This window comes from Ailuropoda melanoleuca, chromosome 1 (genome assembly GCF_002007445.2).
Source record: "Ailuropoda melanoleuca isolate Jingjing chromosome 1, ASM200744v2, whole genome shotgun sequence".
Lineage (NCBI taxonomy): Eukaryota > Metazoa > Chordata > Mammalia > Carnivora > Ursidae > Ailuropoda > Ailuropoda melanoleuca.
Window position 1 is genome coordinate 101,615,964 of NC_048218.1, and position 19,757 is coordinate 101,635,720.

The window sequence follows — 19,757 nt, forward strand, 5'->3', positions numbered from 1 at the left end:
GTGGATTTGGGATGGTGAAAGAAGGAACTCAAAAGTAGGAACACTAAAACTGGTCTATGAAGAGCCATGCAAGAATTTCTAGCAGAATAGCAAAAATAAAAGATTCGTGTTTTTAAAAATTCAGTCTGGCAACACCACTCGATCCCCCGCCTTTCTGCATGTCTCCAGGCTTTACAAAAAGAATTTTGAGGGTGACAATCCTAGCGGTCTAATTACAGTGAGGATTACTAGGTATTAGGAAGATCGGAAGTGGCAAGAGCCTACAATGAGGAAATAGGGATAGAGCAAAGGAGACATTAAGTATTTAGGAGGTGAAATGGGGATGACTTTGTGAATAATAGCATATAAGTTCTGAAAAAAAGGACTCGAGAATGTCTCCCAGATGTCTAGCATAGGCCTCAAATAGAGGTCAGGATGTAGGAAGAGACGAGAGTGGGGGAGAGTGTCAGAAGAGATAAATTAGTTTGGAACTTGTTGCCTTTGAGATGTCTGCACAAGAGGTCTCCACTTTCCACCTCCCATTCTCTCTTCAGTTGCAAAAGAATAGCCGCCAGTCTAATAAAACTGTTTTGCCAAGATGACTAACAACTCCATCTTCCCAATTACAGTGATCACTTCTCTGTCCTCATCTTAATCAACTTCTCAGCATCAGTTGATGAGGTTGACAGTCTCCTCCTTTATGGCCCCCTTGACACTATGTTTGCCTTGTTTTCCTCCTTGTCTACTAGGCTGTCACTCACTATCTCATTTGTCAGTTCCTCTTCTTTGATTTGAATTCTAAATATTTAAGTGCTCCAAGACCCAGTCCTGGGCTCTCTTTCACTCATCCAGTCCCATAGCTTGAAAGATCATCACACTCTCTGTACTGTCCACTAGATAGCCATCACTGTGCTACTGAGCGCTTGAAGTGTGGCTACCAGTTGAGATGTACTGTTTGTGTAAAATACACACCAGATTTCAAAAACTTGCTATGAAAAAAAGAAAATATCATGTGAATGTTTATACTGCTTACATGTTAAAATTACATATCAAACAAGATATTACAATTAATTTTACCTGCTTTTTTAATGTGGCTGCTAGAAAATTTTAAATTGTGCATGTGGCTTACATACATACATCCACGTATAAATGTCTACAGAGAGAGAGGGAGGGAAAAAATGTAGTAAAATGTTAACATTTAGGAAATCTGGGTTCCAGGTATATGGAAAATCTTTGTACTAGTCTTTCAACTTTTCTGTGAGCCCTACTACTGTATGACCTATTGCTAGTCAAGCAAATTGACTTACTTTATAATTACCAAGTGATGGAAAAATAAGAATGAGGGCACAGGTATAGACCTTATCATCTGGGATACAAGGCCATTGGATTGACCAGCCATTTTCATTGGTGTGGGGATGGCTGCAGCCTCTGAGGCAAGTTAGTCCCACAGACAGAAAAGAGGGTAGGGTTCTCTTGATAACCTTAAGATCTAGATTCAGCCTTCATATGCCTTTACTTCCTACCCCTCCTACAGAGGGCTGTGTGGGTCAGAACATCCCCCTTATCTCCATCCTATGCAGAGGCCAAGCTGAAAACCTTATAGTTGTTTTCATTGCCTCCTTTCCCTCTCTGGTCCACATCCACCCCACCTCTCCCCACCAGCAGTGCGAGTTTCTAACGTGGGACAAGAGTGGGGAGTGTCTGGTTCTGCTTGGGATCCCAGAAGCAGTAATAAGTGACCTTGATCTCCAAGAATGGAGAAGATTAAGGGGAAACAGGGTGGTGGGGGCGAGGGGTTAAGGTATTTAAGGCAAAAGGCCAAAAAAAAAAAAACAACCCCACAAAAACAGAAACAAACCCGACAAACCACTGTATACAAAAGCTTAGAAAGGGATACAAAATCACATCAACTGCCATATCAGCTTCATCCAACTCTATGTGGAAGATATGCAAAGGAAAGCTTTGGAAGTCTGGTAAAAATAATTGGATTGATTTAAATCATGGGACTAAGTGGTGTAAGATAAGATTGCCCTTATATTTTAGAATTGAATTGACAAAACTGGTGGCCCAGATAATGGGAAAAAGGCATTCACCAGGAGGTCTGGGGAGCCTTGGCTAATTCATCTACTAATCATTCTTTAACTGCCTCCTTTATTTTTTTTTAAGATTTTATTTATTTATTCAACAGAGATAGAGACAGCCAGCGAGAGAGGGAACACAAGCAGGGGGAGTGGGAGAGGAAGAAGGAAGCTCATAGCGGAGGAGCCTGATGTGAGGCTCGATCCCATAACGCCGGGATCACACCCTGAGCCGAAGGCAGACGCTTAACCACTGTGCCACCCAGGTGCCCCTCCTTTATTTTTTTCATTTGTTTGTTTTTTCGAGTATTTTTTGACATTACCGTCATGACCTGAGAATCTGTGTCTCCCACACATTTTGCCTGGTACCTTGCCTTTGCTGTCTTCGGTGTAGAGAAAGCTCTTCCCTCACCTCTCAACTCTGTGAATCAGGTAATGCTATTTTTATTCCTTAACATTTCTGTCAGCAATATGTTTCCAAGAAAGTCCACTTCGAGTATCTGCTTCCTTTGCCCAGAATATAAAATTCACTCTTTTATAAAGAACTATAGCATGACATAAAGTTGAAATGACGTCTTTATTAAGCATGGTTTAAAAGTTGATTGAAATAGAAGTGAATTTTCAATAAAAAAAGTTACTTAGTATATGACTTGGACTAATTGCACATTTCTTTTTTTTTAATGTTATGTTAGTCACCATACAGTACATCATTAGTTTTTGATATAGTGTTCCATGATTCATTTTTTGCGCATAACACCTAGTGCTCCATGCAATACGTGCCCTCCTTAATACCCATCACTGGGCTAGCCCATCCCCCCACCCCCTCCCCTCTAAAACCCTCAGTTTGTTTCCCAGAGTCCATAGTCTTTCATGGTTCATCTCCTCTGTTTCCCCCGCTTCATTTTTCCCTTCCTTCTCCTAATGTCCTCCCGGCTATTCCTTATGTTCCACAAATAAGTAAAACCATATGATAATTGTCTTTTTCTGCTTGATTTATTTCACTTAGCATAATCTCCTCCACTTCCATCCATGTTGATGCAAATCTTGGGTAATCATCATTTCCATTGTATATAGGAACCACACCTTCTTTATCCATTCATCTGTTGAAGGGCATCTCAGCTCCTTCCACAATTTGGCTATTGTGGACATTACTGCTAGGAACATTGAGGTGCATATGACCCTTCTTTTCACTACATCTGTATCTTTGGGGTAAATGCCCAGTAGTGTAATTGCTGGGTCATAGGGTAGCTCTATTTTTAACTTTTTTTTAAAAAATTTTAAAGATTTTATTTATTTATTCGACAGAGATAGAGACAGCCAGCGAGAGAGGGAACACAAGCAGGGGGAGTGGGGAGAGGAAGAAGCAGGCTCACAGCAGAAGAGCCTGATGTGGGGCTCGATCCCATAACGCCGGGATCACGCCCTGAGCCGAAGGCAGACGCTTAACCGCTGTGCCACCCAGGCGCCCCCTCTATTTAACTTTTTGAGGAACCTCCATACTGTTTTCCAAAGTGGCTGTACCAACTTGCATTCCTACCAACAGTGTAAGAGGGTTCCCCTTCCTCCACATCCTCTCCAACATTCGTTGTTTCTTAATTTTTCCATCAGTAAAAATCAAATTTGTGACCTGCATACTTTATTGGTTTGCCAAGGTGATTGTGGGATTTTTAAGCATGTTAATGTTCATAAGGAAAAAAATATGAATGACAGTGAGCAATAAATACTAGTCTTAATGTTTTTTAGATACAAAGTTTTGCATCTAAAATAATTAAAGCCAAAGAGCAGTCTTTATGGATCTGACCCTCCATGGCCAAACTTTTTATAAAGATCTAAAAGAATGTTTGCATACTCAATAAATAATGCTTTTTATTGTGTCGAAAAATACCTAAGAAGCATTTAGATATATTTTATTCACCTCCAATGAAATAATTCTATTATTTTCCTCATTTGTTTGTGGCAAATTTGAGTCCTGAAGGAGCAGAATAAATAATTCACTGGGGTTTCAATACAAATTAGTGAGTAAACAAAAAATACACCATCGATTGCTGTATGACCTACTTGGAAGAACTGGTTACAAGTAGGAAAGAGATTGCAAAAAATATTGTGTTAATATATATGACTATTCCACTGAATGAAAAAATTTATTAAAAATACAAAAATTATAGACCTATTGGAAATTTATGAGGCAATATGACAAAACGATAATAAAGAGATACACAATGAAGAAGTACAAGATGAGAAGGAAAAGATAAGAAAAAATTAACAACACTAAAACCAGCCCCTTGGGAAAACAGCATGAGAAAGTAAATATAAGCATGCCCCCTAAAGAAGCACAAGAGATTTCTTCCTGGGAAAAGTAGAAACTGGGAAAGAGTTCTCTCTCAGAGCCACTGACCCTCAGATCCCAGTGAGACACTTAGAACCGAAATGTGCATGAGTGTAAAGTGTGGGAGTAAATATGCATGTTTCTATTCATACACAGACCCCCAGGTTGACCTTATTATCTATTTTGGAAATTAAAGAGAAGGGACCTGCCCCCAAATATAGGAAATTGGTAAGTCAGGATGAAGAAGAGGAAGGCTGGTATATTGGGAACAAAGATAGGTACCATGCCCAAGAGGAAATGCCATCCCTCATTTCCCTAAATTTCTAATGCCAATGACTACATTTATGCCCTACAGAGTTCAATTTTTCATAAAGAGATGTCTTTCTTACTATGATAATTTTTAATATATATATGCATTCCTCTTTCAATCTATTTCTGTTTTCTCTATGTGTCCAACTATGCATTCATCCATATGCCTACCTCTATGTTTGTCTATTTATAATGGTTGTGGAATTCTGTTTTATAGACTAATTGCAAAAGTAAACTCACCATAGTTTTCCTCCCTCATAACAGGTAAGGGGCTCAGGAAAGAATATGTAATATTGAATTTTCTAATTGGAAAAATTTAAAGGAAACTTTAAGCTTGGTAAAAGGAAAATATATATGTATACATACATATATACATGTTAAGCAGCAAAAATTGTGCACATACTTATGAGTTACATATTGAGGAAGAGAAAGACAAAGAATGAGAAAAAGAAAAAATTAAGGTATTGGAGGAACAGGCATAGGAATAAATATGGACACACCTTACACAGGTTGTGGGTTTACTGTCTCAGCTCATTCTTTTCACCTACTCTGTAATAATTTAAATGTTTCCTTCTCCCCTGGCACAATGTGAAGCTTTGTCAGTAGATGGCACAGGAGAGACGTCTCAGGCTGGAAGGATCTAGCCTGCACTTGGCAGGTGCTCACTCCAGGGCTTGGCACGAGCAGCCACTCCAGTGCCCAGTTCCTGCACCACGGGTAAAAAAAAAAAAAATCAACCCACAGCTTAACAGAACAAATAAATCTATAAAGTTATTACTATAAAAAAGCTATACAACAAAGACGCCTCTGAAATTTAAAGTAAGAAGGAAAAGAAAAGAATGAGAAAAAATTAAAATAACCAGCGTGTTGGAAGAGCAACAACAGGAAGGGAAATGTGAGCATACTACTACAGAAGCAGGGTAGATTTTATAATTTGGGAAGTAATAAGCTCTTCTCTACTCTAAGCTTGAAATTTAAATCAACGCACACCTATGTCAAACAGATCATTGTAAAATCTTGAAGTGAACAAACTTGCTAGACTGGTCCGCCTGCTGTCATCTATTCAAGCATGATTTGTCTGTGAATACTGCAAAGTGGCGTGTCAACATGTGATTCAATTCATACATCTAAACCTAAACAGGATTTATCATCTGTTTCAGATCCTTATGTATATATGTCTTTATCTACCTATCTATGTATTGAGAGAAGTGACCTGCCACACATAGAGTGCATTAGTGAATATGTCAGGAGTGCTGGCCCAGGGAAGGCAAAGACAGGTGTAACTGTCTTAAAACGCCTTCCTCATCCATCTCTACCATTCCTGATCCATCACAAATCTCTAGTACTAAAAATTTAAATTATTTCCTGGATTAGGTCAAAAAACAGCATTGATACAGATGTTAGTTGTTAAAAGTTGCTTCTTTTTTTTTAAAGATTTTTAAAATTTATTTATTTGACAGAGACAGCCAGCGAGAGAGGGAACACAAGCAGGAGGAGTGGGAGAGGAAGAAGCAGGCTCCCAGTGGAGTAGCCTGATGTGGGGCTCGATCCCAGAACACTGGGGTCACGCCCTGAGCCGAGGGCAGACGCTTAACAACTGCGCCACCCAGGTGCCCCAAAAGTTGTTTCTGTCTACCTAACAATATATCCTGAAATATCCTCCGTATCAGTTCCTACAGATCTTACTTACTCTTTTTTTATATCTGCGTAATACTATATCATATATACATACTGTATTTTATTCGACCACTTTCCTATATTTGGGCATTTATTGAGCTTTCAATATTTTACAATTACAAATCATGTTGTAATGAATAATCTTTGCATACGTATTTTTATATTGCTGGAATTTTGTATTCAGGCTAATGTGCAATTGCTGAGTCAAAGCATAAGTGGATATATGGTTTTGTTAGATATTCCAAATTTCTCTTTAGAGAGATTGTTAACATTTTGTGTTGTGAAAATACCTGCGTTCCCACAGCCTCACCAAGAGACTGTATTGTCAAGCTTTTGAATTTTTGCCTATTTGGGTTGGCATATGCAGCATAGATTTATAAAAATGACTTGAAGAAATGTATACAGTAGTAGATATAAATTGTTAAAGGCAGAAATCATTTGCTTTTGGATTGGCATGTTCACCTATTGAGAGCGTCTGTCTCCAGATGCTCTTTCTTTGTTACCATCAGAGGTAAGCTCTCTCTCCCACAGCCACTAATGCTGTTTGGCCAGTAGATGGCACTCTAGTGCTACTTTAAAGGGTAGATTCTCTACAGCCTTTTCAGTTCACATATCTTAGGACAATAACTGTGAAAATCCACTGCCTGTGTTCACTAGGTAAGAGTTTCCAAGGGATAAATCTTCTTTTAAAATACCCAAGACTGATTTGCTTAGCAGGAAAGAGCTTTCTGAAGTGCTTAAAGAAAACAATTTAGCATGTTCTGATTTAAACCGCATGTGGTAGTTTTGATCTGATAATGAAAATTAGCAAGGTTAAGAACAAAATTCATGGGCAATGAGAACTAAACCATGATCATGTGGCTCCTTAATATATATAAATGTTAACAGATTTGCATTTTTGTCTTTGATGAAACGACCTACACAGGTCCAGAAAAACTAGAGGGCGGCCTTACCTGCACTCTACAGATAGCCCCCTCCCTTACTACAGTCTCCAAACATGAAATGCAGATGTCTTAGCTTAGCTCTTGCAGTCCCTTTCCTAACATTACCTTCATAAAATTGATCTTGACATGAATTCCTAAAGCATTTTTACACTAAGAAAAATTGACAAGAATGATGTGAAGGACCAGAGAATCCTTATATTGGTTGCTTTGTTGACTAAAGGCAGACAGAAATCTTAGCAAACCTAGAGTATTAAACTGTAGATCTTGAATATCCGTTACTTACTTCAAAAAGCAGGTAATTGTCAAATCAAAAAGAAAGAATGTTGAGTTCACAGATTAGAGCTGTGTTATCTTCAGTATCAGGCATATTCGTTATCAAAATTAATTAAATGTCATATAGATTATATTTTTAAATATTTTATTAGCAGAGTCTCAGCAGAAAAATGAGAGCATCAAATAGGACATATCCAAAAAGGTTCTAAGAGTTTTAGTAAGGACCCCAAAAGATTAGTTGAGACTAGCCAAACTCCCATTCTAGAATAAGCACAATATTCAGTAAGCATAACTATGGTCAATAAAACTGGCAACGTGATACACACTGAGTTCTGATTTAACCAACAGTTAAATCACTCCTTACGACAACCTTTAGCCAACTGTGGCTAAGAAATCATCTCCACTCTGAATTTCTTTCTCTGCACTGTGGAAGTGCTGCCACACTTGGCACCTGCTGGCTCAGTCCCACTTGGGTCTTACAGCCTTTGTTCCAGTTGCCAGACAGTCCTGAGTTCTTGCTTACCTCTCGTTCCAAGGTCACCTGAAGTGCAGACTTCACAAAGGCATTCCCAGCACTGTCCTCTTCCTTCTACCGTGCTTGCTAATCATGTATGACCACAGGACTGGCTCATCTCATTGTGAGGCCCTGTGGCTTCTGTGTGTTTCTAATTGGAGCATTCTAAGTTTTCTGGCCATGGCCTCTCTGTTCTCCTTACAAGCAGGTATAGAAGGAGGGGTTTTCAAATCTGCTCTGTAAATATTGAGCTTTTTTTTTTTAAAGGGAAGATTAAACTATACGGGTAGTAGAAGATGACAGTGAGCTTATAAGAGTTCCCATTTTATTACCTTTCATTTCTTGAACAAGAATTTCACTAAGTCTACCTAGCAACCTTGAATTCAGGAGTTGAACTGGTAAATCACTCACAACTGTTTGAGAGGGATAGTATTTTACCTAGAACTTTTGAAATTTTTCGGAAACTGAAATTGAAAATCAGCTAAGTGTTCCTAAAGAATCTATTGCCTTTCTAGTCTGCTGATGAATTTCAATAAGTAGGTTGATGCAATCTGGGCATTCCATTGTTTTTCTAATAAATACGCATCTGCCGACTATTTTTACACACATAATAATACTGACTGCTTACTGTGTTCCAGGCAGTTTTAAGCACTTTCCTGGTATTATTTGACATAATCCTCGCAACAACCCTATGAGATAGGTACTCTGAATATCCCCATGTTATAAATGATGAATTTCTAGTAATCATCAGAGAAATGCAAATTAAAACAATGAAATAACATTTTACACCTGTCAGAATGCCTGAAATAAAAAACACAAGAAATAACATCTGCCTTCTGCTTAGGGCATGATCCCAGCATTCTGGGATCGAGCCCCACATCAGGCTCCTCCGCTAAGAGCCTCCTTCTTCCTCTCCCACTCCCCCTGCTTGTGTTCCCTCTCTCGCTGGCTGTCTCTCTCTGTCAAATAAATAAATAAAATCTTTTTTAAAAAAAAAAGAAAATGAAAATGAAAACACTAATTCAACAAGACACATGCACTCCTATGTTTATTGTGGCATTATTTAAATAGCCAAATTATGTAAGCAACCCAAGTGTCCATCTATAAATAAATAATGAATATGTTTTATACATTCACAATAGGATATTATTCAGCCATAAAAAAGAATGAAATCTTGCCATTTGCAATGATATGGATAGACCCAGAGAGTATGGAGCTAAGTGAAATAAGTCGAGAAAGAAATACCACATGATTTCACTCATATGTGGGAATTTAAGAAACAAAACAAATGAACAAAGTTTAAAAAAGAGAGAGACAAAAAAACAGACTCTTAAATACAGAAAAGCAGCTGGTTGTTGCCAGAGGAGAGGTGGGTGGAGGGATGAATGAAATAGACATAGGGGTACCCTTGAAATAGATTGAGAGTACACTTATCTTGATGAACACTAAGAAATGTATAGAATTGTTGAAAAATTATACTGTAGACCTGAAACCAATATAACAGTATTATACTTGAATTTAAAAAAATAATTTTAAATAAATGGTAGATTTCTAGCTATGTAAGTAGGAAAAGGTAGAATGAGGAAACTCTAAGTAAGCCAGAGGGTCTGGGGAATATAGGCACTCTACCAAGAGCGGGCAGGGTAGATCAGCCCCAGTGGACCTACACAATACCCACATAGAGTGTCCCTCAGTACTGTAACCTGATGAGGAAGCCTATGTCCTGAGGGGAGAGAGACAGAGGCTCAGACTGGGTGCCCATTCTGTGGGAGAGGAAACCTACTATTAACCCTACTAATTAGGCTGGGCTAGCAAAGAGGTAAAACAAATGAAACAGTAAACCCTAGCAGGGCTTCCTGTGACCAGGACTTGAAAGCAGAGGGAGAATAAAGACCTTATTTCCGTCTTATATGGATAAGGCAAATTCTCCCTTATGTTCTCGCTACACTGGGCCAGACTGCAGCTTATAAAGGACTCTTCTGGGAGGCAAGGGCTCCCTAGTGGGAATAAGGGGCAAGTAATTCATCCTAAGGAAGGCAATGGGTAGCATGTGAAATGACTGAACAGTAGTTCTATGTTCATGCTTTATTTTATGCCTTTTAGAGGCTGTGGAGAAGTGTCCCACCACAGCCTCCACGGGTATTTGTAATTTCCATACAAGCAAGCCCAACTTCCAACTGCAGCTCTTTGCTTCAGGGCTGGTTATGGCCACCAGAGCCCACTGGGCCTGTGCATGGGGTATAGACTGAAAGCTCCAGACAGTGAATACCAGCTTTATAGTTGGGTGATAAATATCACATTCCTCTTGCCACTTGGGTGGATAACCCTGAAATGCATGTTCCCCAGAAGAATTTTGCCCTGATTGCCCACTCTGGTAACTTATTTAATAATATATCCTTTTAAAAGCCATCATTCCTTCCCTTCTTAGTGTCTTCTGGGGTCACCTCTTGTATTGGGGGTCTCCAAGACTCCCCTCCCCCAGATTCAGAAATTCACTAGAAGGATTCACACAACTCAGTATTTAGTGATATTCATGGTTATGATTTTTTACAGCTAAAGGACAAAAAGCAAAAAGAAAAAGTGCGTGGGATAAAGCCCAGAAGAAACCAGGAACAAGCTTCCAAAATTTCTCCTCCAGTAAATCACACAGGATGTGGTTTATTCCCACAGCAACAAGTTGTGACAGCATGTTTGAAAAGCTGTCTAGTAGGGAAGCTCCTTAGAGACTCCCTGCCCAAAGTCTTTAACAAGAGTTGGTCATATAGACACCCTCTCCTTGGCATGTGCCCAAATCCCAGACTCCCAAAAGGAAAGTAGGTGTTTAGCGCAAACCGCATTGTTTACATGAGCTTTAGGCACGGTGAGCCATTCATACAGGGTTTTGGGAACCGTCTCAAAATCCAAGTTCCCCGAAACCAGCCAAGGGCCAATCTTGCAAGCAGGCCTCAGGATAGCAGTCTTAGGCCTGGTGTGTTAATGCTTTTATCCACATAAAAAATATCACCAAATAAATGTATTGCCCTCAGATCTTTGTGTTAGGGTTCACTTAACCCAGACTAATCCTGGAGTGTGTTCCTTCTCTGAGAATACTGGCTAGTAATCATATCAGAAACTCAATATATTTGATTTTATTTTTTATTTTATTTATTTACTTTTTTTTAAAAATTTTTATTTATTTATTCGACAGAGATAGAGACAGCCAGCGAGAGAGGGAACACAACCAGGGGGAGTGGTAGAGGAAGAAGCAGGCTCCCAGCGGAGGAGCCTCGATCCCATAACGCCGGGATCACGCCCTGAGCTGAAGGCAGACGCTTAACCGCTGTGCCACCCAGGTGCCCCAATATATTTGATTTTAAAACTTGCTAATGTTTCACTCTTTTTCAAAATGCTTTGGATTCATATATAATAATATTACACACACCAAAAGAACTGAGAATGTGGTATATTGACTAGATCTCTGTTCTGGGAGTTAGAGATCTTGACTTCAGTTCTTTTATGCCTCATGTAAGGATTGGCTAACATCAGTGAATTTCAGTTTGTTGCTACCAATAATCCCTTGTAAATTTCTGTTTTCATTCATTTGGGCTATTATAACAAAATGCCATAGACAGAATAGCTTAGAAATAACATAAATTTATTTCTTAAAATTTTGGAAGCTGGGACGTCTAAGATCAAGGTACCAGCAGATTCAGTATTTGGTGGGAGTCCGCTTCCTAGTTCTTTTCACAATGTCCTTAACATGACAGAAGGGGCAAGGGAGCCAGCCCTCTTGGCTATCTTTTGTAAAAGTACTGTTCCCATTTATGGGAGTTCTGCCCTCATGACCTGAGTTGTAAAGGCTCTACCTCCTACCACACATTAGGGATTAGATTTCGACATATGAATTTTAGGAGGAAAGCAAATATTCAATCTATAGCAATTCCTGACCACCATAAACCCCATATTTATTTGACTTTATTTCTAAAAACTTTAATCACCTTTATTGAGGTATGATTTACATTCAGTAAAATGTATCCCTTGTCATTGTGCAAATCAGTGATTCATGATGAATTTATACCAGTATATAATCACCACCCCAATCTAGACAAAATAGATGTCACCCCAAAAAGTTTCTTCATGGCCCATTACATTCAATCTTTTCCTCTACCCCCAGCCCAAATACTAGACATTTATTGATCTGGTTTTTCCTTCACTGTAGTTTGCCTTTTCTAGATTTTCGTGTGGGAGGAATCATCGAATATGTAGTCTTTTTTTTTTCTATCTTCTTTCACTTGACATAAGTCACTTGAAATTCATCCATATTGTTGTGAGCACCTGTAGTTCATTCCTTTTTGTTGCTGAACAGTATTCCATTGAATGAATATAGAATGGTCTGTTTATCCATTCACCTGTTCATGAACATTTCAGCTTTTTCTAGTTTGGGCTATTATGAATAAAATTGCTAAGAACATTAATGGAAAAAACCTTGTAAAACCTGCTTTTATTTTTCTTGAGTAAATACCAATGAGTAAGATTGCTGAGTTGTGTGGTAAGTTAGAGTGTGGTGAGTTTAATTTTTTAAGAACAGCGGACTGCTATGCAAACCAGCTGTGCCTTTGGCATTCCCAACTGAAATGTGTGAGAAATCCAGTTGTTCCACATCCTCATGGACACTGTATACTGTCAGATGTTTTTCTTTTAGTTTTAGCCTTTCTAATGGGTGTGTACTAATAACTCATGGTAGTTTTACGTTATATTTCCCTGATGACTATCCATGTTGATTGAAGAACTTTTCATGTTTATTTGACATGCATGTAATATAACTTCTTTGGTGAAGTGTCTGTTCAAATCTTTTCCCCATTGTTAAAAATTGAGCTGTGTTCCCAATATTGTAAGAGTTCTTTATTCATTTAAGATACAAGTCTTTCATCAGATTATATTTTGTAAATAATGTTTGCCAATCTGTACCTTGCATTCTTATTTTCTTAATGAAGTTCTTTAAAAATAGCTTTATTGAAATATAACTCACATATCCTACCATTCACCATTGTAAGTATACAGGTCAATGGATTTTAGTATATTCACAGAGTTGTGCAACCATCAGTGCAATCTAATTTTACAACATTTCAACACTCCAAAAATATCCCTTGTATTCTTTAGCATTCATTCTGATATTGCCTTACTGACCCCTCATTACCCACCCAGGCCTCTGTAACCACTAAACTATTTTCTGTATCTCTGGATTTGCCTATTTGGAACATTTCATACAAATGGAATCATATAATATGGATATATTGTGATTAGCTCCTTTCTTTTTGTAGGGTGTTTTCACGTTTCATCCATATTATAGTATATATCAGTACTTCATTCCTTTTAATTGCTGAATTAATAGTCCATTGTGTGAACATACTACATTTTCTTTGTCCTTTGATCAGTTAATGGACATTTGTATTGTTTCCACTTTTTGGCTATTATGAATAAAGCCTGCTATGAACATTCTTACATGAGTTTTTGTGGACATATGTTTTCACTTATCACTAATAATGATAAGAGTTCTAATTTCTCCACATCCTTGCCAGTTCTTGTTATTATCTTGTCTTTTTACTTTAGCCATCTTAGTGGTTGTGAAGTCATAGTTCTTTGCTTTACATTTTCTAGTGGCAAGTGAAATTGAGCATCTTTTCGTGTGCTGATTAGACTTTGTAAATCTCCTTTGGAGAAATGTCTTTTCTGATCTTTTCCCATTTTTTTAAGAGCAGGGGAGAGGTTGAAGGGGGGAAGAGGGAGAGGAAGAAAGAGAGAAACTTAAGCAGGCTCCATGCCTAGCACAGAGCCCGACGCGGAGCTGAGTCTTACAACCCTGAGATCATGACTTGAGCCAAAATCAAGAGTCTGACCCTTAACTGAACAACCCAGGTGCCCCTCCTTTTCCCATTTTTAATTAAATTGTCGTAATATATATATAATTACATATAAAAATTCTTTATTCTGGACATAATACCCTTATCAGATATATAATCTGCAAATATTTTCTCCCTTTCTGTAGGTTTTACTCATATTGTTTGTAGAACACAAGTTTTAAGTTTTGATGAAATTCAATTTATAAACTTTTTCTTTTTTCCCTTAAAGTTTTGTTCGTATGATAAAGTTCATATCTAAGAAACCATTACCTAATGCGAGGTCACAAAAATTTACTCCTGTTTTCTTCTGTGAGTTATAATTTTATTCCTTACGTTTGTGTGTTTTATCTATTTTGAGTTAACTTTTGTGTGTGATATAAGAAAGGAGGATAATTTTTTTGCATGTGTATGTGTAGTTTATCTAGTACCACTTGTTGAAGGCTATTTTTCTCCCATTGAATTGTCTTGGCACCCCTGTCAAAGATCAGTTGATCATAAATGTAAAGGTTTATTTTTGGACTCTAAATTCTTTTCCAACGATATGCATTTTAATCCTTATGCTAATACTACACTGTCTTTATAGTAAAATTTGAAATCAAGAAGTGTGAGTCCTCCAGTTTGGTTCTTTTTCAAAATTGTTTTAGCTATTCTGGGTCCCTTGCATTTCTGTATGAATTATAATATCAACTTGTCAGTTTCTCTAAGGAAGAAAAAACAGCCAGCTGGGATTTTTAGTAGTGGTTTCATTGAATCTATAGATCAATTTGGGAAATATTGCCATCTTAACAACATTGTCTTCTTTGGTGGGGGGATGAATTGTATTTTATTTACATAGCATATGCCAAATGGAAACAAAGGAAGCAACTCAGAAAGGTCCAAAGTAATCAGCCGTGTATTACAATACAATATAGTTTTCTGACCCTTGATTATGGGATGTCTTTCTATTTATTTAGATTGTATTTAATTTTTTCAACAATGTTTTGCACTTTTTAGTATACAAATCTTGTACTCTTGTTAAATGTATTTCTTACTAATATATTATTTTTTGATGATATTGTAAATGGAACTGTTTTCTTAATTTCTTTTTCAGATTGTTTCTAATGTATACAAGTATAATTGAGTTTTATATGTAGAAATGATCCTTTATCCTGTAGCCTTGCTGAACTCATTTGCTAGTTCTAGTGTGTTTTACTAGATTCCTTAGGATTTACTATACACAAGATCATGTCATCTGCAAATAGAGATCATTTTATCATTTTACCTCTTCCTTCCTAATCTGAATACCTTTTATTTTTCATGTCTAATTGCCCTAGCTAGAACCTCCAGTAAAATGTTGAATGGAAGTGGGAGGAGCAGACATCCTTGTCTTGTTTTACCTTTAATTATCATGTTAGCTGTAGGATTTTTTTGGTATATGTCCTTTATCATGTTAAGATTTCCTTCCTTTCCTGGCTGCTGAGTGTTTTTATCATGAAAGGATATTAATTTTGTCAAATTTTTCTGTGTTCTATTGAGATGGTCATGTGATTTTTATCCTTCATCCTATTAATGTACATTACATTAGTCAAATTTCAGAAGTTAAATTAACCTTGAATTCCTGGAATAAATCCCACGTGTATATGATGTGTAACCATTTGTATATGTTTATCGATTCGGGTTACTAGTATTTCCTTGAGGATTTTTGCCTTTGAATCATAAAAGATATTGGTCTATATTTTCCTTTCCAGTGATGTCTTTGCCTGGTTTTGATACCAGGGTAATCCTGGCCTCATAGAATGAATTGGAAAATAGTCCATCCTTTTTTATTTTTGAAAGTTTGTGAGGGATAGGTATTAACTCTAAATGCTTAATATTTAATGTTTAAATGTATAATTCACCAGTGAAACCATCTGGGCCTGGGCTTTCCTTTGTGGGAAGTTTTAAAATTACTAAGCTGGTATTTTTACTTGTTATAAGTCTATTCAGATTTTGTCTGTTGTATTGAGTCAGTTTCGGCAGTTTATGTCTTTCTAGGAATTTTTCCATTTTATCTCTCAAATTTGTTGGCATACCGTTTTTTAAATTATCCTTTCATATTTCTTCCTATTTCTGTAAAGTTGGTAGTTGTGTGCCCTCTATTATTCTTAATTTTTATAACATAAGTCCTCCCTCTTCTTTTCTTAATAAGTCTAGGTAATAGTATTTCAATTTTTTTCCTCAAAAGACCAAGTATTGGTTTTGTTAATTCTATTGTTTACAAATATTCTATTCTAGTTATTTCCACTCTAAACTGTACTATTTCCTTTTTCTTCTTGCTTTGGATTTAGTTTCTTCTTTTTTCCAGTTCCCTTGATGTAAAATTAGGTTTTTGACTTGATACCTTTCTTCCTTTTTCATATCGGCCTTTAAAGCTATAAATTTCCCTCTAAGCATTATTTAGCTGTATCATATGTTTTCTTTTTGCTTAACATTTCACAGTCTATTTTTTATTAAGTGTTTTATTTTAATTCCAGTATAGTTAACATACAGTGTTATATTAATTTCAGGTGTACAATGTAATGATTCAACAATTCTGTACATTTCTCAGTGCTCATCACAATAAGTGTACTCTTTATTGCCCTTCACCTATTTAACCCACCTCCCTCTGGTAACCATCAGTTTGTTCTCTATAGCTAAGAGTCTGTTCCTTGGTTTGTCTTTCTTTCTCACCTTTTTTTTTTTCCCTTTGCTCATTTGTTTCTTAAATTTCATGTATGAGTGAAATCATGTGGTATTTGTCTTTGACTGACTTATATCACTTAGCATTATACTCTCTAGTTCCATCCATGTTATTGCAAATGGCAAGATTTCATTCTTTTTATGACTGAATATTCCATTTATACTCTCCATATATATATATATATATATATATATATATATATATATATACACACTTCTTCTTTATACTGTCATCAATCAGTGGACACATGGGTTGCTTCCATAGTTTGGCTATTGTAGATAATGCTGCAATAAACACAGGGGTGCATGTGTCCCTTTGAATTAGTGTTTTTGTATTTTGGGGGGTAAATACCAGTAGTATGATTACTGGATCGTAGAGTAGTTCTATTTTTAACTTTTGAGGAACCTCCATACTGTTTTCCACAGCAGCTGCGCCAGTTTACATTCCCACCAAGAGTGCACAGGTTTCCTTTGTCTTTACATCCTCGCCAACACTCGTTTCTTGTGTTTTTTATTTTAGGCATTCTGACAGGTGTGAGGTGGTATCTCATTGTAGCTTTGATTTGCATTTCCCTGATGATGAGTGACATTGAGTATCTTTTCATGTGTCCGTTAGCCATCTGGATGTCTTCTTTGAAGAAATGTCTGTTCATGACTTCTGTCCATTTTTAATTAGATTATTTGGTTTTGGGTGTTGAGTTGTGTAACTTCTTTATATATTTTGGATACTAAGCCTTTATTTTATGTGTCATTTGCACAGATCTTCTCCCATTCAGTAGGTTGTCTTTTAGTTTTGTTAATTGTTTCCTTCACTGTGGAGGAGCTTTTTATTTTGATGTAGTCCAAATACTTTATTTTTGTTTTTATTTCCCTTGCCTCAGGGGAGATGTCTAGAAAACTGTTGCTACAGCCAATATCAGAGAAGTTACTGACTGTGCTCTCTTTAGGATTTTTACAGTTTCAGGGCTTGCATTTAGATCTTTAATACATTTCGAGTTTATTTTTGTGTATGGTGTAAGAAAGTGGTCCCATTTCCTTCTTTTGCATGTAGCTGGCCAGCTTTCCAACACCATTTGTTGAAGAGGCTGTCTTTTTCCCATTAGATATTCTTTTCTCCTTTGTCAAAGATTAATTGACTGTATACTTGTGGGTTTATTTCTGAGTTTTCTATTCTGTTCTATTAATCTATGTGTCTGTTTTTGTGCCAGTACCATACTGTTTTGATTACTACAGCTTTGTGTTTTTTTTAAACCTGGAAAGTTTGTAATCATTTAATCTTTCAGCAAATGCCACTATTCCCAAAAACCAGGTTCTTAAATTATTAGTGTTAAAGAAAGAAGTGCATATTTAAAATCACATTATTTACAAAACTCAATCCTTTGTGACCAATCATTATGTCATATAGATATCAAATTTAAAAAAACATGTTTTGCAACCTGTAATTTTTTCAAGTAAACTTTAAAATAAAAAGAATGACATGAATAAAATTTAAATATTCCAAATTTATTCAACAAATACAGAATATCTAATGTATGCTGAAAAGTTAAATATTTTAATATTTTGTTTCAAGCATACAGTACAAGAGGCACAATTTTAAGTAATCTTTTTGAATAGAGCAGTAATGCTTAATTTGGATATTCAGTCACCAAAATTTTTAGAAAAATTGTTATTAAATTATTTTTAGGGGCGCCTGGGGTGGCACAGCAGTTGAGCATCTGCCTTCGGCTCAGGGCGTGATCCCAGCATTCTGGGATCGAGCCCCACATCAGGCTCTTCTGCTATGAGCTTGCTTCTTCCTCTCCCTCTCCCCCTGCTTGTGTTCCCTCTCTCGCTGGCTGTCTCTGTCTCTGTCAAATAAATAAATAAAATATTTAAAAAATATATTTTAAGGGGCACCTGGGTGGCACAGCGGTTAAGCGTCTGCCTTCAGCTCAGGGCGTGAACCCGGCGTTATGGGATCGAGCCCCACATCAGGCTCCTCTGCTATGAGCCTGCTTCTTCCTCTCCCTCTCCCCCTGCTTGTGTTCCCTCTCTCGCTGGCTGTCTCTATCTCTGTCGAATAAATAAATAAAATCTTTAAAAAAAATTTTAAAAAAATATATTTTAAATTATTTTTAAATAACATATATATGTCTTTGGTGGGATATTATGCCCTTGAAAATTTGCTACAGAACATGATGAAATATATTTTTTCTATTAAAAAAAGATCATTTCAATCTTTTTGGTTCACATCGCCTTTTTTTAAAATCAAGATAGAGTTATTATTGAGAACATAATGTTATCTTATCAACAAAATGTATTTTCTTCGATTGGAAAGAAAACTATATGTGCCACAATAGTCTGAAAACCTATAGAGTCAAAGCACTCAAAGCCTAAGAAATTGAGGGGCCTGTATTGAAAAAATAGTCACACCGGGAATTTGTGTTTCTTTGGTCAGCAGGTAGTTGAGTCTTGTGTTTTGGGGGAGTGGGGAGGGGGGTTTGTTTTGTTTTGTTTTAGCATTTAAATACACACCAGTATTTTCAGCATGTAATTTGCATATGAGCTCTATGGAAGATAATAGAATTGTCAATGTTAAATTTACACAGTTTAATAACTGTATTTTATTTATGGAAGTGATTCCTACAGCTTTGTAATATACCCTGAAGTCTGGAATTATGTGATACCTACAGTTTTGTTTTTCTATTTCAAGATTGCTTTGGCTCTTTGGGGTCTTTTGTGGTTCTATACAAATTTTAGAATTCTCTGTTCTAGTTCTGTGAACAATGCTGTTGGTATTTTGATAGCATCTGCATTAAATGTGTAGATTGCTTTGGGCGGTATAGACATTTTAACGATATTTGTTCTTCCAATCCATGAGCATGTGATGTCTTTCCATTTTTTTACATTGTCTTGAATTTCTTTCATCAGTGTTTAATAGTTTTCAGAGTACAAGTCTTTCGCCTCTTTGTTTAGGTTTATTTCTAAGTATTTTATTGTTTGGGGTGCAATTGTAAATGGGATTGTTTTCTTAATTTCACTTTCTGCTGGTTCATTATTATTAGTGTATAAGAATGCGACAGATTTCTTTTTTTTTTTTTT